The 20,083-nt window shown below is 39.6% G+C and overlaps 1 protein-coding gene across 5 annotated transcripts in view; it reads right to left on the bottom strand.

Moving 5' to 3' along the window:
- Positions 1–19,409, bottom strand: part of add1 (adducin 1 (alpha)) — a 164,804-nt gene extending 145,395 nt beyond the window's left edge. For 2 of the 5 annotated variants that reach the window (XM_072257605.1, XM_072257608.1), the window contains exon 1: positions 19,168–19,407. The gene's annotated coding sequence lies outside the window, so the exon portion shown is untranslated. Of the gene's footprint in view, positions 1–19,167 lie in introns of all 5 variants that reach the window. The other 3 variants (XM_072257602.1, XM_072257606.1, XM_072257607.1) reach the window with 3 other exon arrangements.
- Positions 19,410–20,083: the final 674 nt, after the last annotated feature.

Raw genomic sequence — 20,083 nt, 5'->3', positions numbered from 1 at the left:
CAAGTGACCGCTATTACCCTGACATTCTCCTGTAAAATGTTCTGATACAACTTTGAATTTATTGTTCCCTCCATGATTGCAAGCCGTCCAGGCCCTGAGGCAGCAAAGCTGCCCAAAACCATGATACTCCTTCCACCATGCTTCACAGCTAGAATGAGGTTTTGGTGTTGGTGTGCAGTGCCTTTTTACCTCAAAACACAGCAATGGGCATTTCTGCCAAAATATTCAACTTCTGTCTTATCTCTCCACAGAACATTGTCCCAGAAGTGTTGTAGAACATCCAGGTGGTCTTTTGCAAACTTGAAACGTGCAGCAATGTTTTCTCTTTTTGGAGAGCAATTGTTTCCTCCGTGGTGTCTTTCCATGAACACCATTCTTGTTCAGTTTTTCTTATAATGGATACACAAACCGAGACTTTAGCAAGTTCTAGAGATTTCTGCAGGTCTTTTGCTGTTACCTTTGGCTTCTTTTACACCCCCTTCAGCAACGCACGTTGAGCTCTTGGTGTGATCTTTGCAGGGTGCCCACTTCTAGGGAGAGTAGCAACAGTACCGAATTTCCTCCATTTGTAGGCAATTTCTCTTACTGTGGACTGATGAACACTCAGGGTTCTAGAAATGCTTTTGTAGCCTTTTCCAGTGTCATGCAAATCTACAAGTCTTCTTCTAAGGTCCTCTGAAAGTTGTTTTGATTGACATATGGTGCACATAAACAAATCTTTCTTGAGAAGAGCAGGCTCTGTCAATAACCTGACTGTGTGTCTTTTATAAGAATCAGGCAGGGTGCCTCTACAACCCACACCACCAATTTCATCTCATTGTTTGGAACATTCGACTCCAAACAGCTTTTGTAGAAAGGCATGACTCCAGAGGTTCACATACATTTTCCAACAAACACAAAATATTGGATCATTTTTCTCAATAAATAAATTAACAAGTATAATGTTTTGTGTTATTTATATAATTAGGTTTTCTTTATCTAGTTTTAGGACTTGAGTGAAGATCTGGTCGCACTTTAGGTCTATTTATACAGAATTTTCTCTTTCTACAGGGTTCACAAACTTCCTAGCACCACTGTAGCTCTAACCATAAAGCTATAGGAGTAAGATGATGCATCATCTCTCAAGCCTAATTTACCACTTAAGAAAATAAAAGAATACAAGAAATAATATTACCATATGCATCTCCAACATTCAACAACATCATGGCTGATCATTTATTTGAGCACTAACTTACCTATATTACATATCTAAAGTTTCTGACTGAATATACAAATGTCATGCCTCACCTTTCCTAATTTATTGCTCATGTCCAAAATTGTTTAGAGACTGGAATTCATAATTTCAGTCATAGGATGGCTGACCACCACCCCCCCCACCACCGCCACTTATTAACTTGTCTATCATCCTTGTCTATTCCTCCCAGAATCATCCAATATCCAAAAATAGCTGATTATAGTTGCTCTCCTCATTGGAAACTTCCTACATTCGTATCAAATTCAAATGCCTTGAAATCAGTTACTATAACTGAGATACTAAATAGCAGCTTACTACTGTGGATGTTTTACACCCATTTGTAAAAATACTATTTTACGACTGAAAGAAACACAGACCCAAACAACAATTTAAACAATCCACAGCACATACGTTTTGGCAAGAATATCCCAGAAAAGAATAAATTAACAAATACGTGTGCATAAACTTAGCAACAGACTTTACTGGCAGCATTTTCCACACCTGTTATTCATAATTAAAAAGCTGTAATATTTATTATGTAGAAAAAAATTAAGTTCCATATAAAGCTGACCCTTCAAAGAATTCAAAAGTTAAATTTCAAGTTAAATTGCCAAGGTAAAATAAAATTCAGTGGTTACAAAAGAAAAGCTAATAAAGTTCCCAAATGCTTACTTAAAAAAGAACATCACAAATAAAGTTTAAATTGATTCTAACAAGTAGAACTCACCTAAAGATTATATTCACTAAAATAAACAGGTTGTAAATAATACAATCTCACATTTAAAATATTTTTTAAAATAGTAAGTTTTCTAGCAGTTAAATGTGGGGTTATGGAATTATATGTCCTAAGCTAACTGTTCATATTTTAGGCTCTGTTCCAATTATTTAGCCAAAAAGCCCTAAAGTGAAACTATTAACTTACATATTACTCATTTATACATTCACTATGGCACTGTTACTTTACCTGACAACCTACAAATTTCCTTCACAAAAAGGCATCAAAATACACCATACCGATACAAGCATTCATATTTAGAAAACCAAAGTTCGGTAAATTTATTATCAAATATCTTTATATATCTCCACTACTTTTTGTAGGATTTTCCACTCCTGGGAGTATACAATTTACATTTTCTCATCTAACTAATATTTACACAGAATCAGGAAGTTAAAAGAAAATGGAATAGTAAAACAAAACTGACGGAATTGTACATTATACCATGCAGAAATGTGTCAATAAATTCACAATAAATGACCAAGCTCCTAAGCCTTTTATTATAGGGTAAACTGATACACTTTGAACTTAAAACATTAAAATTTTGCACCTGATATATGCCCCACATAAGATACTTGAGCAGTTGAAAAAAGCTTAGTCAAACAAGAAGATATCAAATAGCATCTTATGAGGAAAAAAAATTTTGGGAGCAAGTTCCATAGATTAAGTAGCAGACAGCACAGCCATATTAGCAAGTATTTAGAGATGTTCAGATGGCCATAATAAGACCATAAAACATAGGAGCAGAATTAGGCCATCTGGCCCATTGAGTCTGCTCCGCCATTCAAACATGGCAGATTTTTAAAAAAATCTCCTCCTCAACCCTAGTTCCCGGCCTTCTCCCTGTAGACTTTGATGCCATGTCCAATCAAGAACCTATCAATCTCTTAAATACACCCAATGACCTGGCCTCCACAGCTGCATGTGGCAACAATTTCCACAAATTCACCACCCCCTGGCTAAAGAAATTTCTTCACATCTGTTTTGAAAGGGACCCCCTCTATCCTGAGGCTGTGCCCTCTTGTCCTCGACTCTTCCACCATGGGAAACATCCTTTCCACATCTACTCCATCTAGGCCTTTCAACATTCCAAAGGTTTCAATGAGATCCCCCCTCATCCTTCTGAATTCCAGTGAGTACAGGCCCAGAGCCATCAAAAGTTTCTCATATGATAACCCTTTCATTCCCATAATCATCCTTGTGAACCTCCTCTGGACCTCTCCAATGCCAGCACAACTTTTCTTAGATGAGGACTCCAAAACTGTTCGCAATACTCAAGGGGGGGGGGGGGGGGCTCACCAGTGCCTTATAAAGCCTCAGCATCACATCCCTGCTCTTGTATTCTAGACCTCTTGAAATCAATGCTAACATGGCATTTGCCTTCCTCACCACTGACTCAACCTGCAAGTTAACATTCAGGGTGTTCTGCATAAGGACTCCCAATTCCCTTTGCATCTCAGATTCCTGTATTTTCTCCCCCTTTAAAAAATAATCTGCACATTTATTTCTACTACCAAAGTGCATGACCATGCATTTTCCAACATTGTATTTTGTTTGCTTTTTTTGCCCATTCTCCTAATCTGTCTAAGTCCTTCAGCATCCTACCCGTTTCCTCAACACTACCTGCCTCTCCACCAATCTTCGTATCATCTGCAAACTTGGCAACAAAGCCATCTATTCTGTCCTCTAAATCATTTATATACAACATAAAAAGAAGTGGTCCCAACACTGATCCCTGCGGAACACCACTAGTCATTGGCAGCCAACCAGAAAAGGATCATTCTATTCCCACTCGCTGCCTCCTATCAGCCAATGCTCTAACCATATTAATAACTTTCCTGTAATACCATGGGTTCTTAACTTGGCAAGCAGACTCATATGTGGCACCTTGTCAAAGGCCTTCTGAAATAAAAGACCAGAAGTATCACAGAAGTCATATTAATATGGAGTGGGCATACCATGGACCATTCGAAAACAAGGTTGAAAATTTTAACATTGAAGTACTAATTCACTCAAAGCTAATGTAAGTCAGGAAGGACACCATGGAGTCTAGAATGGACAAAATTTGCTGGAATTTGATCCGAGTTTGTTTCTGTGAAAATTTGTTCGGCCTATTGGGAAAAAAATGAGATGTGATCTTAATTGAAACATACAGGATTTGAGGGGGATTCACAAGATAGATGCTGACAAGTGCTTGCCCAATTGAGAGTATCCGGAACCAGGGGCCTGTTATCTCAGATTCAGAAGAAGAACTTTATGCCCCTCTTTGGAATTCTTTAATCCAGACATCTATTGAAGCAAAGTTGGTGAATATATTCAAGGTACAGGCTGATAAACATTTAAACTACAAGGGTGTCGGTGGAATGGGGAGAGTGCAGGAAAATTATTACATCAGCCATGACCATACTGAAAGGTGGGGTGAAGGGGTGTCAACCAGCCTACTCTGCTTCTTACATTTCTGACACACCCATGAACGAATTGTGGTTAACCATGGGTTAACAGAGTTTTCTTTCTTTATTAATCTTTTTATTGATTTAAAAGCATAAATACAATCAAGAGGAGAATTATCTCAAATAAATAAATTTTATATATATATATAAAAAAATCAGTAACAATACAAACCGAGATTAAGATAGACATTGTCAAAATCATAGGTATTGTTAAACTAGTATAATAAAAGATGAAAACAGCAATTGTCCTTTTATCAGTTTATGGAGAAAAGAAGAAACATTGAGTTTTAAATGAAAGGGAAAAAACTCCACTACACTATATATATAAAAAAATAAAAGGGACTGGGCAATCCATTTTGAGGATACAACCAAAAAAAAGGAAGACTTTCTGATCAAATCTAAAACTTCAAAAAAAAAGATTTGAAAAAGTAATAAATTTAAATAAGAGTAATAAATTTGTCATTTTAAAAAATTGGATAGTTATATGGACAGGAAAGGAATGGAGGGTTATGGGCTGAGTGCAGGTAGATGGGACTAAGTGACAGTAAGCGTTCGGCATGGACTAGAAGGGACTAGATAGTCTATTTCCGTGCTGTAGCTGTTATATGGTTATAAATCAAATTAAATTAAAATATTGGATAAAAGGTCGCCAGATTTGCTCAAATTTAAAGGATGTATCAAATGTCCGACTTCTTATTTTCTCTAAACAGAGTTTAAAGCGCTAGAAACTTGCTTGAATAGCATTGGACAAGTAATCTTATAATGAGATCTCAATAGCATCCATTCTCTCAGGGTCAATGCCAAGTTTGCAAACCGTCTGGTTCAACCTTAAATAGCTTACAAGGGGTAGAGTTGGTGAAGGATCAATGGAGATTGGTTTAGAAATCCAGAATATGTTCGGAGTACTATTGGAAAACCATCCAAAAGCTTGGAAAACCTACCAGTAAAGCACAACTCCTGATCATCCAAGGATGTAAGAATGTCTTATTACAATTATAAATTTTACCTTTCGATGCTCTTAAACTAAGAAACTCCAATGCTATTCGAAAAATCCAAATTATTACCTAAAAATCTCAAAACTACAAATTCAGTTAGAAAGAAGTGGTTTTACACAAATACCATAAATTCAGATTGAAAACTCTGATACCTAACATTTTCAAGAACACAAACACGAGAAAATCTGCAGATGCTGGGAATTCAAGCAACACACACAAAATGCTGGTGGAACGCAGCAGGCCAGACAGCATCCATAGGAAGAAGCACAGTCGACATTTCGGGCCGAGACCCTTCGTCAGGACTAACTGAAAGAAGTGATAGTAAGAGATTTGAAAGTGGGAGGGGGATCCTGGACTCCACTCAACCCCATACACCTGACTTCTCGCCATATATCCTTTGATGCTCTGACCGATCAGGAAACTATCAAATCAACTTCCGCCGTAAATATACCCATAGACTTGGCCTCCACTGCAGTTTGTGGCAGGACATTCCACAGATTTGCTACTCTGACTAAAAAAAAATTCCACCTTACCTCTGTTCTAAAAGGTCGCTCCTCAATTTTGAGGCTGTGCCCTCTAGTTCTGGATACCTGTCCTGTGGGGGCTTGCCTTATTCTGATTGTCAAAAGCTTCTTCAGTTGTGATTGGTTAATTTAGAAGGTGCAGCTGCTTTTCCCATTGGATAGATGCCTGGTGTCCAGCTTCAAATATCCTGGCTATATGCTTATGAAAGTTTTAAAAAGCTAGGTAATGATTTTACCTCCCGGCATTTATCCTTGTAAGCGGAAAGAGATGTCTTCCTTTTTTAAAGAAAGGGGCTTCTCTTCCTCCACCATCAACTCTGCTCTCAAACGCATCTCTCCCATTTCACGCACATCTGCTCTCACCCCATCCTCCCACCACCCCACTAGGGATAGGGCTCCCCTTGTCCTCACCTACCACCCCAGCAGCCTCCGGGTCCAACATATAAATCTCCATAACTTCCGCCACCTCCAACGGGATCCCACCACCAAGCACATTTTTCCCTCAACCCCTTTCTGCTTTCCGAAGGGACTGCTCCCTACATAACTCCCTTGTCCATTCGTCCCTCTCATCCTTTCCCACCAATCTCCCTCCCAGCACTTATCCTTCTAAGCGGAACAAGTGCTACACATGCCCTTACACTTCCTCCCTCACCACCATTCAGGGTCCCAGACCGTCCTTCCAGGTGAGGCAACACTTCACCTGTGAGTCGGCTGATGTGATATACTGCGTCCGATGCAGCCTTCTATTTGTTGGCGAGACCCCACGCAGACTGGGAGACCGTTTCTCTGAACACCTACGCTCTGTCGGCCAGAGAAAGCAGGATCACAGTGGCCACACATTTTAATTCCACGTCCCATTCTGATATGTCTATCCATGGCCTCCTCTACTGTCAAGATGAAGCCACATTCAGGTTGGAGGAACAACACCTTATATTCCATCTGGGTAGCCTCCAACCTGATGGCATGAACATTGCTTTCTGTAACTTCTGTTAATGCCCCTCCTCCTGTTCTTACCCCATCCCTTATTTATTATTTTTCATTTTTTTTATTTTTTCCCTTTTTTTCCCTCTTTTTTTTCTCTCTCTCTGTCCCTCTCACAATAACTCCTTGCCTGCTCTCCATTTTCCTCTGGTGCTCCCCTCCCCCTTTCTTTCTCCCTAGGCCTCCTGTCCCATGACCCTCTTCCTTCTCCAGCCTTGTATCCTTTTGCCAATCAACTTTCCAGCTCTTAGCTCTATCCCTCCCCCTCCTGTCTTCTCCTATCATTTCAGATCTCCCCCTCCCCCTCTCAAATCTCTTACGATCTCCTCTTTCAGTTAGTCCTGACGAAGGGTCTCGGCCCGAAACGTCGACTGTGCTTCTTCCTATGGGTGCTGTCTGGCCTGCTGCGTTCACCAGCATTTTGTGTGTGTTTTTGTATGGGCACATTGGAGTACTGTCTCATTAGTTACCCTATCTCTATATGATATTTTCAGCATTCTTCTAAGAAACCACATTTCTGTTGCTTCTAAGTTTCTTTGGAGTTCTGGTGTTACAGTCCATGTTTTGGAAGCATACAGCAAGATTGACCAGATGTAACATTTTAGATATGCAAATCTGATTATAGCGGATCCAAACCTGACCCAAGCATTTAAAATTCCTTCCACATGTGATCTAAACATTGTCATAAGCATAAATTCAAACATACTATTGAGATATTGTTCGAGAATGAAACGCCAAGCACAGATATCACAATCAGAATGAGATTTAACATTAGCATGTGTCATGAAATTTGATGTTTTTTGGCAGCAGTACATTGCAATAAACAATAACACACACACATATTATATATATATATACACACACACACATACACATACATACACACACACACACACACACAAAAACAAACACAATTAAATTTAAAAAGTAGTGGGGGGAAAAAAGGAAAAATAATGAGGTAGTGTTCATGGGTTCATAGTCCATTTAGAATTCTAATGGTGGAGGGAAAGAAGCCGTTCCTGAAGGCTCTTATACCTTCTCCTTGATGATTGCCATAAGAGGAAGGCATGTTCTGGGTGATGGGGGTCCTTAACGATGGATGCCTCCTTTTTGAGGGATTGCCTCTTGAAGGTGTCCTCTATGCTGGGGAGGCTAGTGCCCATGAATTTACAACTTTCTGCAGCTTTTTCCGATCTTGTCCTGTGGCCCCTCCATGCCAGACAGTGATACAACTAGTTAAAATGCTCTCCACAGTATATCTGTAGAAATTTATGCTAATAAAATAAAACAGCTGCAGATGCTGCAAATCTGAACAAAATAACCAGAAAATACAAGAAAAACTCAAAAGATTCAGCATGCAGCTGTGGAGAACGGAACAGAGTTAATTTTTCAGGCTATGACCCATCCTCACCCAATCAAATCAAGTTTAATTATTATTCAAACCGTACATGGACACAGTTAAATACGACAGCATTCCTCCGGGGCAAAGATACATAACATACATTCAAAATAGCAAGAAAAAGCACACACATTGTTAAGCGAGAAAGCACATGTATGGTCCAAGTCCCTCAAGTGTCTTCTCACCCGGACTCCAGCAGCAGGCAAGCCTGTGGCTTGAGGCTTCATCACAACCAAGGCCACACTGCTGCCTCGTTGCCTGACTCATCACCAAACAAGGGAAACAGGCCTGCAGCATGTTACATTATCACAAAAGAAAGGTCCAAAACAGTCACTCACGGTTACATTGCACATTATTTTCACACACTAACTCTTATGTCTTCGAGTAGCAGGTGTCAAAGACAGCCTGCGCTCAGGTCAGCTCCTCCGAACCCTCCCGGCCCATCTGTCAACACCCCAGGTGACTGCTCTGAACAATGAACATATCACTGATGCAGTAGACCTGATGTACCCATTGTTCTTGGAGTCCAGAATAGTCTTACGATCATAAAAAATACATTTTAAAAAGAAAAGTGCACTTTTGATTGGCCCTGAGAGTCTGTGTTCAAACACACCAAGATTTTACCAGAAGTCCAGTAATGGTGAACCAGAGGAAAATTAATCACACATGATTGCCCTTTCATTAATTTATGCTGACTCTGCTCAGTTCTATTATCATTCTCTCAATGCTGTTTTTTTATATAATCTTCATATTTCACCTTTTCACCTTTTATTTGCTTTAGAGTAATGGGTCATACTAACATGTTTTCTCTCTCCTTCCTTTTATTTGCTACTTTTCTATCTGAAGAAAGGAAAAAATAATATCCATCATCAATATAGCCACCTTTGTAAAGCTTTGAGATGGAGATCATTGGATGCTTGGGATTTAACTTTAGAAAACACTACCCAGGAAAATTGTATACATTCAGTTATGGACTATTTTAGACCAGGAGACCTAGAAGCAGAATTAGGCCATTCAGCCCATCCAGTCTGCTCTACCATTCCATTATTAGAGGATTTATTATTCCTCTCAACCCCTTTTTGTTTTATCCCCATAATCTCTGACACCCGAATGAATCAAGAACCACCAACCTCACCTTAAATATACCCAATTACTTGGCTTGGACGCCTATCCATGGCAAAGAATTACACAATTTCACCACCCTCAGGCTAAAGAGACTTTTCCTCATTCTCTGTTCTAAATTGATGTCCCTCAATTCTGAGGCTGTGCCCTCTGGTTCTAGACTCCCCAACTATAGGAAACACCCTCTCCAGGTCTACTCTACCCAAACTTTACAATATTTGATAGGTTTCAATGAAACCCTCTCCCCCTCACCATTCTTCTAAATGCCAGTGAGTACAGGCCCAAATGTGAGCACGTGGCCAAGTGATTAAGGCATTGGCCTAGCGACCTGAAGGTCGTGAGTTCCAGCTCCAGCCAAGGGAACGCGTTGTGTCCTTGAGCAAGGCACTTAATCACACATTGCTCTGCAACGACACTGGTGCCAAGCTGTATGGGTCCTAATGCCCTTCCCTTGGACCACATCAGTGTTATGGAGAGGGGAGACTTGCAGCATGGCAACTGCTGGTCTTCCATACAACCTTGAGAGAGTGAAGACTTTCCAGGCACAGATCCATGGTCTCGCAAGACTAACAGATGCCTTAACAGGCCCAAAGCCATCAAGCACACCCCATATGTTAACCCTTTCATTTCTGTGATCATTCTCGTGAACCTCCTCTGGACTCTCTCCAACGCCAAAACATTCTCTCTTAGATAAGGGGGCCAAAACTGCTCACAATCCTCCAAGTGTGATCTAACTAATGCCTTATAAAGCTTCAACATTACACAAGACCATAAAACCATTTGGCCCAGCGAGTCTGCTCCACTATTTCATCATGGCTAATCCATTTCCCTCTCAGCCCCAATCTCCTGCCTTCTCGCCATATCCCTTGATGCTTGACTAATCAAAAATCTACCAACCTCTGCCTTAAATATACCCAAATGACTAGGCCTCCACAGCTGCCTGTGGCAACAAGTTCCAGATTTACCCTTCTTTGGCTGAAGAAATTCCTCATCTTCATTCTAAACGGATGTCCCTCTATTCTGAGTCTGTGTCCTTATTCCAGTCTTCTCAAACTGAATGCTAACATTGTACTTGCTTTCCTTACCTGCAAGTTAACCTTTAGGGAATGCTGCACAAGGACTTCCAAGTCCCTCACAGCAGAGATCAACAGATATCAAAGAACTCTAAAGTGTGTATAAGAAAGTAGGTCTGGTGTAAAAGAACATCCTTGATGATACAGAATGACACTGAGCACAAAGGCCCAAATCCTGTTTTCTATTTATTTGATACAACCAATAACATTATGGAAATAGTTACTTAAAAAGTTTTTAACTCGTGTTTCAGACAAATAAAAATTTCTAGTTACACTTAAAGAGTGAAACTTAAAGTGACACCACCCATTATTATTCTTCTTCCAAAAACAGCTGCACAGTATAAATCACATACAAATATTGAAAAGTGCAGTGTAAGAGCAAGCCCTCTGGCCCATGCATTTATGCTGGACATGATGACAAATTAAACTAATCCCATTTGCCTGCTCATGTTAGGCAATGTTTCTGCAATCCTATATGAATATTATGTACTTTCTCCATTCTCATTTCTAGATTTACTGAACATACTTCAATACAAGACAATGAGGTTGAGTAAAATAAGGCTTTTACGACTGAATTTTCAGCTTGCAGAAAACAAAACTGTACACAAGGGCATTTCAACTTGAAGGACAAATAATCTATTCATTACTAAGCAATGGAAACTCTGCTGAACAGGTCACTGATTTTCATCAATTCTATATTACACTTAATTGATAGGCAAACTCGAGTATCCGGATTTAAGTTTCAAAAACACATCTAAACTCTCAATCCAAAATTTTAAAAATGTTCAATCTAATACACAAATATTTAGTATCTTTGATGATGAGGTTAAGGCAGAATTTTTTTTAAATTCTAAAGTGAATTATTCAATCTGTATTCCAGTTCAGTAAACCAATGATATAAAACGCATCAGTGTCTGGAAAAAATGTTAATTCTTCTAGCAGTCTTGATTTCTTTATAACCCACTGATTAAAAACAAATTAAAATAAACAAACACCATTTTCAAAGCTATAAATCTTTGTCATTAAATTTTTATTTTAGAAATGCCTACATAACATTTGATCAACAAAAACTTCCACATAGCAAGCACACCCAAGTGGCATCTTCAAATGAATGAGCTCAAAATCAAAGCAGATGCCCACAAGCTTGATCAGAAGTATTTTTTTTAAATTAAAAAAGTTTGCTGGCCTTAAAACTCTTCTATTCCAGTTCTCCAAAATCCTCAGTTCCGTAATCTTTAAAATGCCTATCTCCACTTGAATAAGAAATATTTAGGTCTCCAAAATACTCGAGGGCAGTGAATTCCAGATATTTACTACCCTCAAAGAAATTTCAAGCCACCTCAGTTTATTTGTTTTTATTTAAAGACACAGCGCAGAATGTAGAGCAGATCCTTCGAGCAACACGCCCATTGAACCCTAGCTTAATCACAGGACAACTTACAATGACCAATTAACCGACTAACTGGTAAATCTTTGGACTGTGGGAGGAAACCTGAGCACATAGAAGAATCCTATACACTCACAGGAAGAGCATACAAGCTTTCGTACAGAGGACACCAGAATTGAACTTCCATGCCCACACAGTAATAGCATCACGCTAACTGCTACGCTACTGTGGCAGTCCAGTGCACTTGGATGCAGAGGCTTCTATGGAGTCAACCAAAAGTATTTTTCTTTTAAACACATTATTTTACGATCACAAGACCTTGCTGTACTTTAAGACCTTAAAGTACTATAGGTCCAGCCCATCAGCAAGTTGCTCACTGGCAGAAAAACTGGAGGAGCTGGAATTAGCCCATGCTGCTGCTTGCAACAGAGGTGTCAGTGCACGAAGGAGGTGCGCAATCTAACAGTGAGTGATCATCTGTGTTGCTTTCCTTGTGATCGCAAGACCCTGTTGGATATTGGTGGTGTGGAATGCTACAAGTCCACTTTATTGGTGAATGGTGAGAGCGGGTGGCAGGGGAGCTGTGTGGCCTCTGTCATAGCGAGGACTGGGCCTCATGCTGTGCTGTTGCCTGCTTGCACAGGAGGTGTCGGAGTTAGGCACTCCACCAGAGTGCCGGAGATGGCGTGGCGCAGCATCTATGCTGGGATCGGTGCTGCCCTTAGTGTTCACTTGGCAGAAGATAAGCTGCATTCAGTTTGACTGCAGACTGCTACAACATTCATAGACTATCCTTTTTTGTGTGGTTGTATTTTACCGCTATACGTGCTACATGTACCTTGTGCTGTGTTTTGCACTTTAGCCCCAAAGTAACACTGTTTCATCCAGCTGTATTCATGTATGACTGAATGACGATTGAACTTGAAGTGTTTTAAATGACTGTTGCTTTATTTAGTAGCTACGTCTCCTTGTTTGTGACTTTCCCAGTAATGAAAACATCTCAACATCTACCCTGCCTAGTTCATATAAGATCTTACACGTTTTGAATGAGGTCAACACTCATTCTTATCAACTTCAAAGAATTCAGACCAAACTGTCTATTCTCTTTGACAAGACAACATTATCACTGCAGAAATTAACCTGCTAATTTTGTGTGATTCCTGCAATCGTGCACCTGGAGCCCTTTTAACCTCGCTAATTTACAGGCGCTCTCCAGTTAGATAATAATTCACTTTGATTCTTTTCCAAAATGCATAACCTCACTTCTCCAGATTAAACTCCATTTGCCAGATTTTAGTACATTCACTCAATCTACACTATACTATCACAATGCCCTTATCACATTATCCCTTTCACATTTTTTTCATATCTTCAGCAAACTTGGAAACCTTATTTCATTCCTTCCTCCTGGTTATTAATATAAAACAAATAATGGCCAAGTACCAATCCCTAGAGCACTCAAATAGTTACATCCCATTGCCCATTTATAAAGATTAGTGTAATTTGTCACATGTACAGAATGAAATTCATTGCTTATGTCAAATTGTGCTGGTGAGAGGAGATGGCAGGGGAGCTGTATGTCACCACACTTCTGGCACCGACATAGCATGCCCACAGTCACTAACCCTAAATGTACATGTTTAGAATGTGGGAGGAAACCAGAGCACCCAAAGGAAACTCACAGTCACAGGGAGAACATACAAACTCCTTACAGACAGCGACAGGAATTGAACGCTGATTGGCAATAGCTAGTGCTGTAAAGCAATTGCACTTACTGCTTGCTTAGTTTGTTACATTCAGTTATGTGTCACAGGGCAAAAATGAATATTGATATCCAAGTTTTATGTGCTGGAGTAAACTGCAGAAATTGGTACAGGCAGGACTTCGAGAGATTTTAAAACCAAGTTGTTACTTAACCATGAGACTGTAGGTCAGTGAAAAGTAAACATACTGGGTGAAAATTACAGCACCAAATAGGACCTAAGCAAAGGTTTGGCTAATGAAGAGTAAAAGGATGCCCAGTCAGCTGTGCTTCAGAAAAGTTTTAAGCTTTTAGAGCTAATGAATGAGTGTTTCAGCAACCAAAACAATGGTAACAGGTGGTTTTAGTAATAGCCTGGATCTGAAGACCAAAACGGAAGTAAATTCTAGTTTCAAATATTGCACAGATGAGAAATAGTCTCAATGGGTAAGGAAATGAAATTTGTGACTGTATCAAAGCCAGTAGCTGTTGTCTTACTTGTAATAAGTTGGTGACAACTTATTTTAGACAAAGAACCAAATCATTAAAAATAAGTACCAAGATCATTTACCCATTATGTCTGCGCCAGCTCAAAATAAAAAATTCTGCCCTTATCTTATATTGCAGAACTTAGTAAATCCTGGATCTCTGAAAGCTCTTCCGGTATATATCTAAGAACTTTTTAAAAAACAAGGGTTACTGCTATAACCACAATTTCCACCCCCCCCCCAAATCGCTGACCAACCCCAATATTCCTTCTATCAATTATTAAAGTGTACTCTCCTCAGCAGAAGAGTTCAAGTAGGACCTTCCCACTGATCTAGGTTCGAAACACCTCAATTGCCTCAGTCTCCTTTATTCTACCCTAGCTCATCTAATCTTTCCACAAGTGATTACAAAATGTTTCAGCTCTAGTCACATCTCTAAATTTCCCCTGCATCCTTTCCAATGCAATTACACTTTTCCTCTGGGATAAGAACTGTACACATTCTCAAGTTGTGACCTAACTAGCATGGTATTCAATTCCAACATAACCTCTCACTTCTATTCTTGCTGCCATCAGGAAAAAAGGTGCATGAGCCTCAGGACACACACCACCAGACTCAGGAACAGTTATTATCCCTCAACCATCAGGCTCTTGAACCAGTGGGGATAACTTCACTCGCCCATTACTGAACTACTCCACAACCTATGGACTCACTTTCAAGGACTCTTCATCTCATGTCTTGATATTTATTGCTTATTTAATATATATTTTTAATTTGCATGTTTTTTGTCTTTGCACATTGATTGTTTGTCCGTCCAGCTGGGTGTGGTCTTTCATCGATTCCATTATGTTTCTTGAATTTACTGTGTATGCCTGCAAGAAAATGAAACTCAGGGCTATGTATGGTGACATGTATTTTGATAATAAATTTTACTTTGAACTTTGAAACATCATACTCCCTAAACTTAAGTGCAATTTATAATAGATTACCAAAAGCAAGGGACTAACTACCAAAACCCGAGGATGTCTTTCAACCACTCTTTGCTGCCACTGAGATAATTTTGATTCAATTTGCTATATTTTCTTGGATACAATGAGCTGTTATTATTTTGATTAGTAATCTACATGGAGCTTTGTCAATTGAAATAGAATGAGTAAACCTAAACAGCATCAGCACACAACACAAGCTGTTTTCAGATTATCTTCGGAAACTGAGCACGCAGAAGAAAAGTGAAAACAATCTTTGTCATCCCTTGCACAATATCCACCCCCACAACCTTTTAGAAACAATATAGTTAAGATACCATTGAAAGAGAAGGCATGGTAATTCTTAAATAAGAGTGGTTGTGACTGTGAATTTTTGCCGGGCAGCATTAACCAAGAGAAAGACCACTGGCTTATGTAAATGCCAAGAAAAAAAAAACTGCATGGTCAGCAGTTTAGTAGATACAAGGTCAAAATAGCAGGAGGTGGGTCCCATGGACATCAGTGTAACAGAATGCAAGATGGAGATCAGAAAGCAAGAATAATTTGACAACGGTTGAAAGCTGGAGGAAACAGCAAGCAACATAAACTCAATCTTAGCTTAAAGTCCAAAAATTCCTCAGATGCTTGTGGACCACTGTAATGGTCATGTCTTTAGTAAAGGAAGAAGGCCAATATTGTTTTTGCATTCCAAGTTCCTGAAGGAATAATTTGCAATTTTAGAAAATGATGGTCAAGTCACAGAACGACCCTACTGACTGCAATTTAATTAAAACTTTCTTTCCAATGCATTGAACATTCCCCATCTCAGTATGGAAACAAACAATGCTTTAAAGTCTTATTCAATTATTGTAGGAATTGGACTTTTTGATACAAAAAAATCAAAATGAAATGAGCAGAGGAATTGTTTACCCTAAAGCCTGAGTAAGTCATAAAATGAGGTCTGTCTGAAAGATTTTTGAGATATTCTGGAATTCAGCTATAGTTGGCAATTAAGGATGCAGCCAAGGGAATCAATACCTATATTTTCATTGCTTAGTTAAGTTATCTGAGAATATTTAAGGACAACTTTTATCCAAAGCAAGATCCAAAACATAGATAAACTTGTATTCAGTAGTAACAACATTAGTTCCTAGCTTCAATTTCGACCTTTATCATTCACAACATTCCCTAGGTATTAAACCCTTCAACCCCACAATGAGTCATAACCTCGATAAAGTAAAAGAATACTCAATTTTTAAAATGGCCAATGTACAACAAAGTGTAACTCAATAAAAAAGCAATAAACAAAAGAGAAGGCAAGAATATTAGGACAGCTGGAGTAATAAGTCCATCCATCAGGGAAATGCAGAGAGATACAAGGTGTGGTGATGAATGAAGCAATCTACAGAATAACGAACGCCTTGTATATAAAAATAACATAATCATAGCCCATGAACATCAATTTAGATCAAAAATATCTTTGCCAATATTTTGAAAAGTTATTAATTCTATATGGGCAGACGACATAATAGTTAGATAGGCAACTTGGCAGCAGGCAATAGCAGAGATCTGAAGCAAATCTAAACAAGCCTGTATTCTCTGGCTGACCGAGCTAAAAAGATTAAGCCCAAAACTCCAAACAGCCATCTGTTAAAGTCAACCACTGACTGAATCATTTGATTATCTGCAAGGGTGCAACTGTAACTCTACCCTAATTTCAGTCATTAAAAAATAGATCAATTATTTTCAACATTTGAAAGCAAGGACTTTTGGATTTTATAGTTTGAACATACTTCACAATTTTAGCATTTAAAGTAATAGCAACAATTTTGTTACAGCAGAGTTCTATTATTACAACAGATGCATTAACATGGTCAATTTCTTTGAAGCTGGAGAAATTAATGAACAGGGAAAAGGCAAAAGGGAATGAAAAAGTTGAAATAGTCTGCACATGAAATAACATTGAAACATATTGTAATACATAGTAGCAGCAGCAATAATTTTCCCATAGCAGAGATATTTAAAAGTAGAGAACATAGGTTTATGATAAGGGGCAAGCATTTTCAGGGAGAGGGGAGAGAAAATCTGTGGGGAAACATTTTCACCAGGAGACTGAGTGGAATCTGGACCATATTGCCTTGATGGGTAGTGGAAACATATACTCTCACAACATTTATGAAGTATCTAGATGAGCACTTAGACTAGCAAGGCATAGAAGGTGGTAAAAAGGTGGTTAATATACATTTTAGGTACTTGATGATCAGAATGCATGTGTCAGGCCAAAGGCTTGTATCTCTGCTTTACAAATCTGTGACTATGACATTCATCTAGTCATTTGAAATGCTGCGAATAAAGTTTCAGCAAAAGGAATAAGTGATTATTGGGTGTCCATTTGTAAGACTGAAAATTGGAGCAATGCCTAGAAGGTTGGGGGGGGGGGAAGAAAAAAAAACTATCAGCCAGTACTTACATATAGACCACATCTCAAACAATATCAAACTCCTCTTTGGCTTATGACTAACCTTTACAATGTAGAACAATTCAAACCACCTACCAATCTACTTATAAGAGCTGTTGAAATGATACCTTAAGCAACTTGCCAACTATTACAAATCTTCATTGTGAAACCCAATATTAAGCATATAAAAAACCATAATTTTATGGATAGTGGGTGGAATGAAAAACAGTTGACCTGTAACACAAGTCCAAAATAAATCTAGATTTCAAGACTAAGTAAATTAGTAGATGTCTCATTTGTCCATGTTTGCTCCAAATTTCTCCAAACCTTTCCTATCCACGTATCTGTCTTCAAAACTGCGGAGAGGAGACAAAAAGAGCAGGCAAATGGAATGAAACTTGTCCGTATAGACCAGATGGGCCGAAGGCCCCGTTTCCACGCTGTATGAACCCCCTCCCCCTCCCCCCCCCCCGCCCTCCAAGTTAACTTATTGTGGGATGCAAAGCTGTGGTTGTTTATATGGAAAGAGTAGCAAGTTTTTTTTTTAGAGAATTACAGATATTAAGGAATGCAGATTGGAAAAGTTACAGAAGTACTGACAGGCTAGTTTCTCAATTGCAGGTTGCTCTGATCGTAACTTCACACACGTTTGACTAAACATTCTGATTATTCATGGCTAGTAAAGATTCATCCACTTGAAATACTCTGTAGGCTTCCTAAATGTGGGTCCCCACCCATTTTCTTAATATTGTTAACAATGTCTAATGCCAGTCAGGACTGTAACTCAGCAATGAAAAACAAAATACAAAAATGCTCATCTCGGGAGCCTTTATAACACACGCGCTAACGCAGCAAGTTATATTGACCGAGATCTTCAGTTTAAAAAGAATAGAATTTATTTAATATCTAACTGGAAATACATCACATGGGCAAACGTATCGTACAAACGAGCTGCCACGGGCAGATGACTACTTCAAAAACAGAATAAAGCCGATCGCAACATTGTAAAACACCATGCAAGGACACTTCGACTTTTCTACATCCTGGCTCATTCTATTAATTAGCTATTCATAAATACCATAAAACGACATGGCTGTGATACCATTTTTCTCTTCAATTGCAAAAAAAAACATAGATATGTTTATCTATAAAACACACATTGCTATGTTTCACATTGCAGTAATCCAATTTACTGACACACGCCTACATTACAAAGACTCGGCCAGGTTACAGCATTGGGGTTGTTGTATTCGTCCAGGACAGAGACGAACTTAACGAAATAAAATTGATGTATTTTGGCACCGAGTCTTGCAACCGCGGAGCTGCTAAATGCAGAAGGTGGGAGCAATGGAGAAAAACGGCGTTAGTAGGAGGGGAAGGGAAGATGGATGGCAACAGTGCAGAGTAATTAAAATAAAGCAGGACCAAGCTCCAAATAAAAGCACGATCAGGGAAAAATACAGCCGTCACGATAACAACACACCGATATTCTCATCTGCAGGAGCCACCAGCCCTGTGCAATAACCGCCAGATTTAGACCGCTCGCTTCCTTCGGGCCTCGGAGCATCTCCTTACCTTCTATCGTGAAAATCGCCGTGATCTGAGGTGACCGGTGAGCGCGTATTTTGTTTTAAATGGGGTGATAGAGGAAGGCGGTGGGGTTATTATTTTTCCACCCTCTCGCTCCCCTCCTCCTCTAACCCCGCCTATCTAATACACACAAGATGACATGGGTGCGGCATCCACCGCGGCTCCAGCCGAAGAAGCTAGGCGGACGGCAAATGCAGCGACGACGGCCCGTGGCAGCATAGGGCTCTCTCATTGGACCAGTAAAGGCAGGCGGGAGGGGGAATGGGCTGATGCGCCAGCGTCATTGGCCGCGGCAGGGACGGGCGGAGGACCCAACCCTCCATCCGCGCGCGCGGGACCGGCTACGACGCGCTATTGCGCACGCGCATCGCCGTCCCGAGCCATCGGGCGCGTGCTCCGCATTGCCGGCCATCGGGCACGCGCCGTTCAGGGTTTAAATTTGCATTTGGCGCTCTTAAAATTGCCTTGGTTTCACTGGGAAGAAACGGTAGGAAAGTTTGGACCATTTGTTTAGCCCGGCTAATGCTCAATTAATATGATATTCATTTAAAATGTTAATATTTCCCAGGGCACCAAGGAAACTTGTATGCCCCTTTTCAAAATAGAATGATAATCAGGTTGAATATTGACATATGTCGTGAAATTTGTTCGTTTTGTGGCAGATGTACAGTGCAATAGATAAGAAGTAAACAGATAAATAAGTAGTGTCAGACGGGAAGAAGCTGGTCCTAAGACATTGACTGTGGGTCTTCAGACTCCTGAACGTCCTACGTAATGGTAATAAGGATCATTTTTCCCCCGCACCATTAAAGCATAGAATAATCTTCATCCTACCACAGTCACACAACCAAACCCAATTAAATTTAAGGCAGCTTTTCTCTTTCAAAAATCTCCTTCTTAA

The sequence above is a fragment of the Mobula birostris genome, chromosome 5, assembly GCF_030028105.1.
Source record: "Mobula birostris isolate sMobBir1 chromosome 5, sMobBir1.hap1, whole genome shotgun sequence".
Taxonomy (NCBI): Eukaryota; Metazoa; Chordata; class Chondrichthyes; order Myliobatiformes; family Myliobatidae; genus Mobula; species Mobula birostris.
The sequence above is the reverse complement of the archived record's forward strand: the minus strand, read 5'-3'. Positions and strand labels throughout refer to the sequence as shown.